We start from the raw sequence: 6961 nt of genomic DNA, 5'->3' as shown, positions 1-6961 counted from the left end.
AGCCATTTAAAAAGGTAGAGGTTTTGTGGCTACATTGAAATGCAGCTTATGCTTTCATCACAGCAAGTTTATTGCAGTGGTGACAATGAGACCTGTAACATTTCCTGCCAGGCTCATGGGCTAGAATGGAAGTAACAAGACTTTTCAATATTAGAACCAACTAAGGAATACTTATATTTTAGGTCATTTGCCAAAACAGCAATCACTGTACTTTCTACAGTTTGACTTCTAGGGCCCTGATGTAAATTGCTTGGAGACATTGGATTCCAAAGATTACAGGGGAGAATTTTTGAAGTACATCCATATTCAAGCAGAGATCAAAGCCCTACAGAAACAACTGTGGACTGACTGACAGGGACAACCATGGATTGAACAAAAGTTTTTTTTTTTAAAGGGGCTGTTTTGAAGATTATGATTCTGACTTTGGAGGAACTAAAGTAATTGGCAATAGAAGGAGTCATATATGAAATTCCTTAAAAACTGACTTTAAAAATAACAAAAATAAGTTTCTCTCATAAAAAGTCTAGAGGTATAGCAGCATAAGAAAATGATCAGATACTCAGCACCCTTCTATCTTGCTATTATACTACGTTCAGCACAGATCTTCCAGCTCATGGTTTAAGATGACAAATCAAACTTCAGTGTTTATATTTGCATTCCAGCTAGCAGGAAGAAGAACAGAAGATGGGCATATCCCCTTTAAGTATATTTTCTGTAATTTTCATACAACACTCTGCTTATATCTCATTGGCCAGAACTTTGCATCTAGCTGCAAGGAAAGCTATACTTAAACACTGCATTCTTGGGTGCAGTGTGTACATTTAAAATTAGGAGTATTAGGGGCACCCGGGTGGCTCAGTTGGTTGAGCATCTCACTCTTGATCTTGGCTCAGGTCATGATCTCATGGTTCATGAGTCCAAGCCCCAAGTCAGGCTCTGTACTGACAGCGCAAAGCCTGCTTGGGATTCTCTCTCTCTGCCCCTCCCCCATGTGCATGTGTGAGCACTCTGTCTCTCAAGATAAATAAACTTAAATAAATAAAATCAGGAGTATTATACTGAAAAATGGAAAAGTAGTGCTGCTGTTCAGTAGTTTCTGCTATCACACTCATGGGTCCTTTTTGAAAAAACTTTCTGATGATGATACTCAGCAACTCGAGAAGTGAACAAAAGGGTCAGAACTAGAGAAGTCATGGTAAAAAGATGGGAGGTGAGCTTTGAATCAACTTAGTAGAGAAATAGTTCTCTCTGTTCATTCTTCAGTTTCACTTAAGTGTTTTTTCTCTTTTTATTAACTTAAGTAAAATTAATTAAAACATTTTTATTTTTTAAAAGTGGATATAATATGATCCCATTCTCATGAAATTCTTTCTATCCATTCAATCATCTGACCCTAAATCTAACTGCATCTGCTTGGAAATATTAGAGTTCCTCAAAACCTAACTGGTTATTTCTGGAAAACTGCAATTGAGAACAATTTATTGCTTTCTTTTTATATCTTTTTGATGGTTCAAAAATGCCTGAAATGAGAATGTACCATTTTAAGTAAAACAATAGGTCATTGCTCTTAAGAATCTGTGTTGATAATAAATTACATTTTTATTGGAATAATATTTGGCGTCATTAGGACATACCCTTTGGTTGATCCATCCACACCCTCTTAACTGGCAAGATCAAGGGCCTGTCAGATCATAACAGAGTTAGGACCTAGGAATGTAGCTATTTGACCACAATTTTCTTTGTAAAAGCTAACCAATTTGTTTAGAGCTAGACTTGACCTCATCATAAATGAACCACTAAAAATTGACAATGATATTTTACCAGCTATCAACTAATGAGGTTAAAGTCCACATTTTTAACCAAGTAAAAGATTTAAAAATAGATGTTTAACATCATTAAGCACCACAAAACTGCAAATCAAAACCACAATGAGATACCGCTTCACACCCAATGGAATGGCTATAATCAAAAAGACAGTTACAAGCTTCAGAGAGGATGTGGAAAAATTGGAACTCTTATACATTGCTAGTGAGGATATAAAATGGTGCAGCTGCTTTAGAAAAGATTTGGGCAGTTACTCAAAAAAGTTAAACATATAGTCACCATGTGACCTAGCAATTCCACTTCTAGATATATGCCAAGCAATGTAACATCCATCCACACAAAAGTTTGTACATGAATGTTCATAGCAGCATTACTCATAAGTAGCCAAAAAGTGGAAGTAATCCAAATGACGGACAAATAAAATATGTATAAATATATAGTGAGATATTATTCCTCAATGAAAAGAAACGAAGTATTGATACAAGCTACAACATAAACCTTAAAATCATTCTCAACAAATGAAGCCAATTACAAAAGATCACATAGTGGATGATTCTATTTATAAATGGAATGTTCAGAAGAGGCAAATCTATATAAACAGAAAGTAGAGTAGTGGCCTTCTAGAAGAGAGAAGGGTGGGTCGGGGAACTGTGTGTGACTATTAATGGGTATGGGATTTTTGGGTGGGTGATAAAAATGTTCTAAAATTACATTGTGATGACAGTTGCACAACTCTGAATATACTAAAAAACATTCAATTGTATACTTTAAATGGGTGAATTTACAGTATGTAAATTTCAATAGGGCTAATAAAAATAAAATCAGTATTTAACTTATTTTATTTGTTTGTTGCATGTTAACTCCCTGTGTACTGTACATAATAACTATTTCCATGTAACTCCTTAAAAATCATTCATTTTTAGAGAAGATATTATTCATAGAGGAAAAGATTGACTTTAAAATTAAAGTTCAGCATTTTAATCTATCATCCAGAATTTATCCTATGTTAAATGTTTTTATAGAAACATCAAACATTTTGGGTAAACTATATAAGCTACATCAGAAGGTACAAAATGCTAGGGCTAAAGAAATGGGAAACTATCAGTCATTTGTGTAGAAAAGAACTTCTCAAGTTTTTTCCTCACCTCTTTTCAAACTCTTTTAACAAAGGATAAAGAAGCTCTACTGAGCTGTAATAGACACTACAATCTAAGATCAAATCAGTAAAAAGTTTCCATGATTTTCCATTGAAGATAGAGTTGCTCTATATTCTCTGTTCAATAAAGATAACATGAAAGAACTAGATCAGACAAGTAGGAAAAGGCCTCTTTAATCCATGTTTAAAAAGGACCAATTCTAAAAACCATTCCCAGATACCCAGAGAGAGTCTGTCTTTCACACTGTAATTAGCTAAAATTCTATGTAAAGTCTAGTTAACCTGAAGACCAACTTGCAATGTACAGATGTCCAACTTCAGCACATCATTTGATATTTCTTAGTCCAAACATGGGTTCTGGTATAATTCTTTTTTTCTGCTCCTGGTAATAATTCAGTTACAGTGTTCCTTCCTAATAAAGCCTCCATTGAAGCTTTTGCATGAGGTCTCTAATCTCAAAGACAGAATATGAAAAATTAGTCATACAACTAATAATAGATGCTATACTTTCAGTACATTTGAAATGTTTTAGGTCAATTATAATAGGGGTAACATCTAGTTGTTAGATGTGAGTCACTGTTTCTGACGTCATTATATATTCTTCCTAAGTGGACCCTACAGGTTAATTAATATGTCTTTTGTAAAATTTTTGCAGTGTCTCCTAGTAAGAGCAATGAGAAGTTCCTATAAAAGATGTTGATTTGTGTTTCAAAATTATAAAGATGTGACAATCTCAACGGTAGGTAGGATCCTTAATTATAATTTAATAATTATTATTACTAATTATTGTTATTAATTAGTAGTTTTGTGCTACCTGCAGGTACACTTTCTGGAACATTGTTCAAGCTTACACTGAAGGGGAATTTGTAATCGTGTCTAAGAATCACAGGATTCTTGAGCTGGAAAATATCTTAGAGATACCTTAATTTTACTAGTAAAGGAGTTCAAGTGATGGTCAAGAGTGAAGAAGATCCCTAACAACTTTGCTGAGTGCTCGTATAGTCAAACAGACAACTCCTCAGTACTGCTATGGGGAGAGATGAATAATGCTACACAGAAAGTATCACGGAATAGTGTGAGGAGGAAATCCTTTCAGTTCAGAAGACAAGGCTCTGAAGCCAGATTGCCCAAATTGTAATCCTTCTTCCAGTTAGTAGTCTTTTGGCCTTGGGAAGGTTACCTAATCTCTGTAAGCCTCAGTTTCCTCCTTGGTAAAATGGACATAATAGGGGCGCCTGGGTGGCTCAGTCGGTTAAGCGTCGGACTTCAGCTCAGGTCATGATCTTACGGTTCATGGGTTCGAGCCCCATGTCGGGTTCTGTGCAGCTCCGACAGCTCAGAGCCTGGAGCCTGCTTCAGATTCTGTATCTCCCTCTCTCTCTGCCCCTCCCCTGCTCACGCTGTCTCTCTCTCTCTCTCAGAAATAAATAAAACATTAAAAAAAATAAAAAAAGATGGACATAATAGTACCTACCTCATAAGATTGTTGTAAGGATTGAATGAGTGAAATACATGTAAAGCAACCTGGGGTCCTACAGGGAGTCTCCTTTGACTTACAGAGCAGATTTTGCAGGGCTACAGAGACATGCCCACCCAGAACCCATCACCTCCCCCATCTCTTCTAGACCATACATACTCCAGGTATCCGAGACACCGGAATTACCTATACAAATGGCCCTGAGCCCACTTATAGGGCTACCTTGGACTGCTCTGCTGGAGTTTACTCTCCTGGGTCAGAGGATGACCCAAACGGGCAGCTATTTGTGGAGTGAAAGGCATGTATCTGAAACTTGGGTGCATGGGCTGAACGTCTACAAACTTGTATGCAAGGCCCCTCGTGGACAGAATTAAGAGGTAGGATGAGAAGAGAGGCAGCCTAGAGGCAGGGGACAATTTCTCCTCACACTGCCATGTTCTGGCATGGAACTCAAGGAATTCTAAGAATTCCGCATTTCAAACTGTCCTTCCAGGTTGTTATGAAGGCACATTTGACAAGGTAAGAGGAAAGAACATATGTGACAGCCTACTCAATCACTTTTAAGTGTGTAGACATATAGCAAGGACTGTATGTCTTTAGTATTCTTGCCTTGCCGCAACGAGTGTTAGAGGTAAGCCTGGTGCCTCCACATAGTAAGCATTCAATACATTTTCATCATTATTGTTGTTGTTATTACTGAGTGACCCTTCTCACAAAAGGTAGCAAAATAAAATCCTCCCTTTCACCCAGTGACCACAGAGAATACAGCCTGCCAAGAGAATACTGATGTATAAGCACTCAGGTTAGAGATTTCTTAAGGCCCAAACAGAGAAGTAAAATCACTTTTCAGGTTAGCAAGCACAACAGAGAGGTAAGCAAAGCCCTTTGCAAAGATCAACTGACAAAAACTTCATACTAAACATGAACTCAGCATCAGCATTTATAAATGTGAAGAAGAGCTTCCAGGGAAAACCTGGGCAACAAAGAAGCCACACTCCCAGCACAGAGCTGCACAGGGCAACTGTCCTTAGGGCAAGAGTGTGGCCAGCAGATCTGAAAGCTACACCTGAGCAGAGCATGAACTATTCTCCTGGCCTCCGGAGAGGCGTTGGCGCCATTTCCTCAGTAAGGATGGGCTGGAAGTGGAACAGAACTCCACTGCTGTCTTTCACTATCTACTTTGAATATAGCAGAGAATGTGCTTCCAGGCATTCCGAATAGATCCTTTGTTGTTTTTATAAAGTCTTGAATTTTACAACGTATTCTGAAAAAGATAGGATTTGATCCAATCCTTATACTCACACCTGCATAAATTTCAAATGGATCAGGAATATAAATGTAGGGGCACCTGTGTGACTCAGTTGGTTAGGCGTCCAACTCTTGGTTTCCGCTCAAGTCATGATCCATAGATCATGAGATCGAGACCTGCACTGGGCTCTGTGCTGACAGCACTGAGCCTGCTTAGGATTCTCTCTATCCATCTCTCTCTCTCTCTGCTTCTCCCCTGCTTGTGCTCTCACACACTCTCTCTCAATATAAGTAAAAATAAACTTAAAAAAAAAGAAATATAAATGGAAAAATATTATCATTAAAGTACAAAACAAAAGCATGAATTAATTCATCTACAACCTGGAGAAACATTTCTAATCATGATGCAGAATTTAGAATTAAAAAGGGCAAAAACTGATACATTCAATTACCAAAAAAAATGAAGATTTTTTTTTTTTTTTGCATGGCAGAGAATATCATAAGAAAGTAAAAAGAAAAATTNTCTCTCTCTCTCTCTCTCTCTCTCTCTCTCGCTCCTAGAAATAAATTAAAAAAAAAAAGAAAAATTAACTGGGAAAATATTTGTATCAATATCACAGAGAAAGGGGAAATATCTCTAATATATGAGCATCTTTTGATAAAAATAAGAGCCTTCACTCTGGAAAAAAGTGAGTAGGCCCTTAATCATGTGAAAAAAGGAATGGTCAAAATAAGAGAAATGCAAATTAAAAACTACACAGATTTTTAAAACACGAAAGATCAATTGCACAGTCTCAAGGATACCTAAGGATGAAAAGAATAAAATGGACATGTGCTGGAGGATAGAGTCTAAACTTAAAAAAAAAATTAAAATGTTTTCAGTCATCATATTGGAGCATAATAAATAATACGACCGGAATGCAGTCAGCAAAATCCAGACTTTTGACAATTCCCAAGGAAAACCTGTTTTCGGTATTTTTAAAAATCAATTATAAGAAAGGAAAATGAGAGGTGGAGGGGTTCCTGGTGGGCTCAGTTGTTTAAGTGACTGACTCTTGATTTCCAATCAGGTCATAATGTTATGGTTCCTGAGTTTGAACCCAGCTTAAGCTCTGTGCTAACAGTGTGGAGTCTGCTTGGAATTCTCTGTCTCCCTCTCTCTCTGCCCTTCTCCTTCTTTCTCTTTGTCTCTCTATCTCTGTCTCTCAAGAATAAATAAACTTTAAAAAAAAAACGAGAGCTGAAGGGGAAACTGT

General features: G+C 37.1%; 1 non-coding gene across 1 annotated transcript; it reads left to right on the top strand.

Moving 5' to 3' along the window:
• Positions 1 to 103, top strand: LOC144238575 (small nucleolar RNA SNORA1). The gene has a single exon (XR_013337161.1). It is a non-coding gene; the product is annotated as a small nucleolar RNA SNORA1 (small nucleolar RNA).
• The last annotated feature ends 6858 nt before the right edge of the window (positions 104 to 6961 follow it).

This window comes from Crocuta crocuta, unplaced genomic scaffold, assembly GCF_008692635.1.
Source record: "Crocuta crocuta isolate KB4526 unplaced genomic scaffold, BGI_CrCroc_1.0 scaffold830, whole genome shotgun sequence".
In the NCBI taxonomy this organism is placed as follows: Eukaryota; Metazoa; Chordata; class Mammalia; order Carnivora; family Hyaenidae; genus Crocuta; species Crocuta crocuta.
The sequence above is the reverse complement of the archived record's forward strand: the minus strand, read 5'-3'. Positions and strand labels throughout refer to the sequence as shown.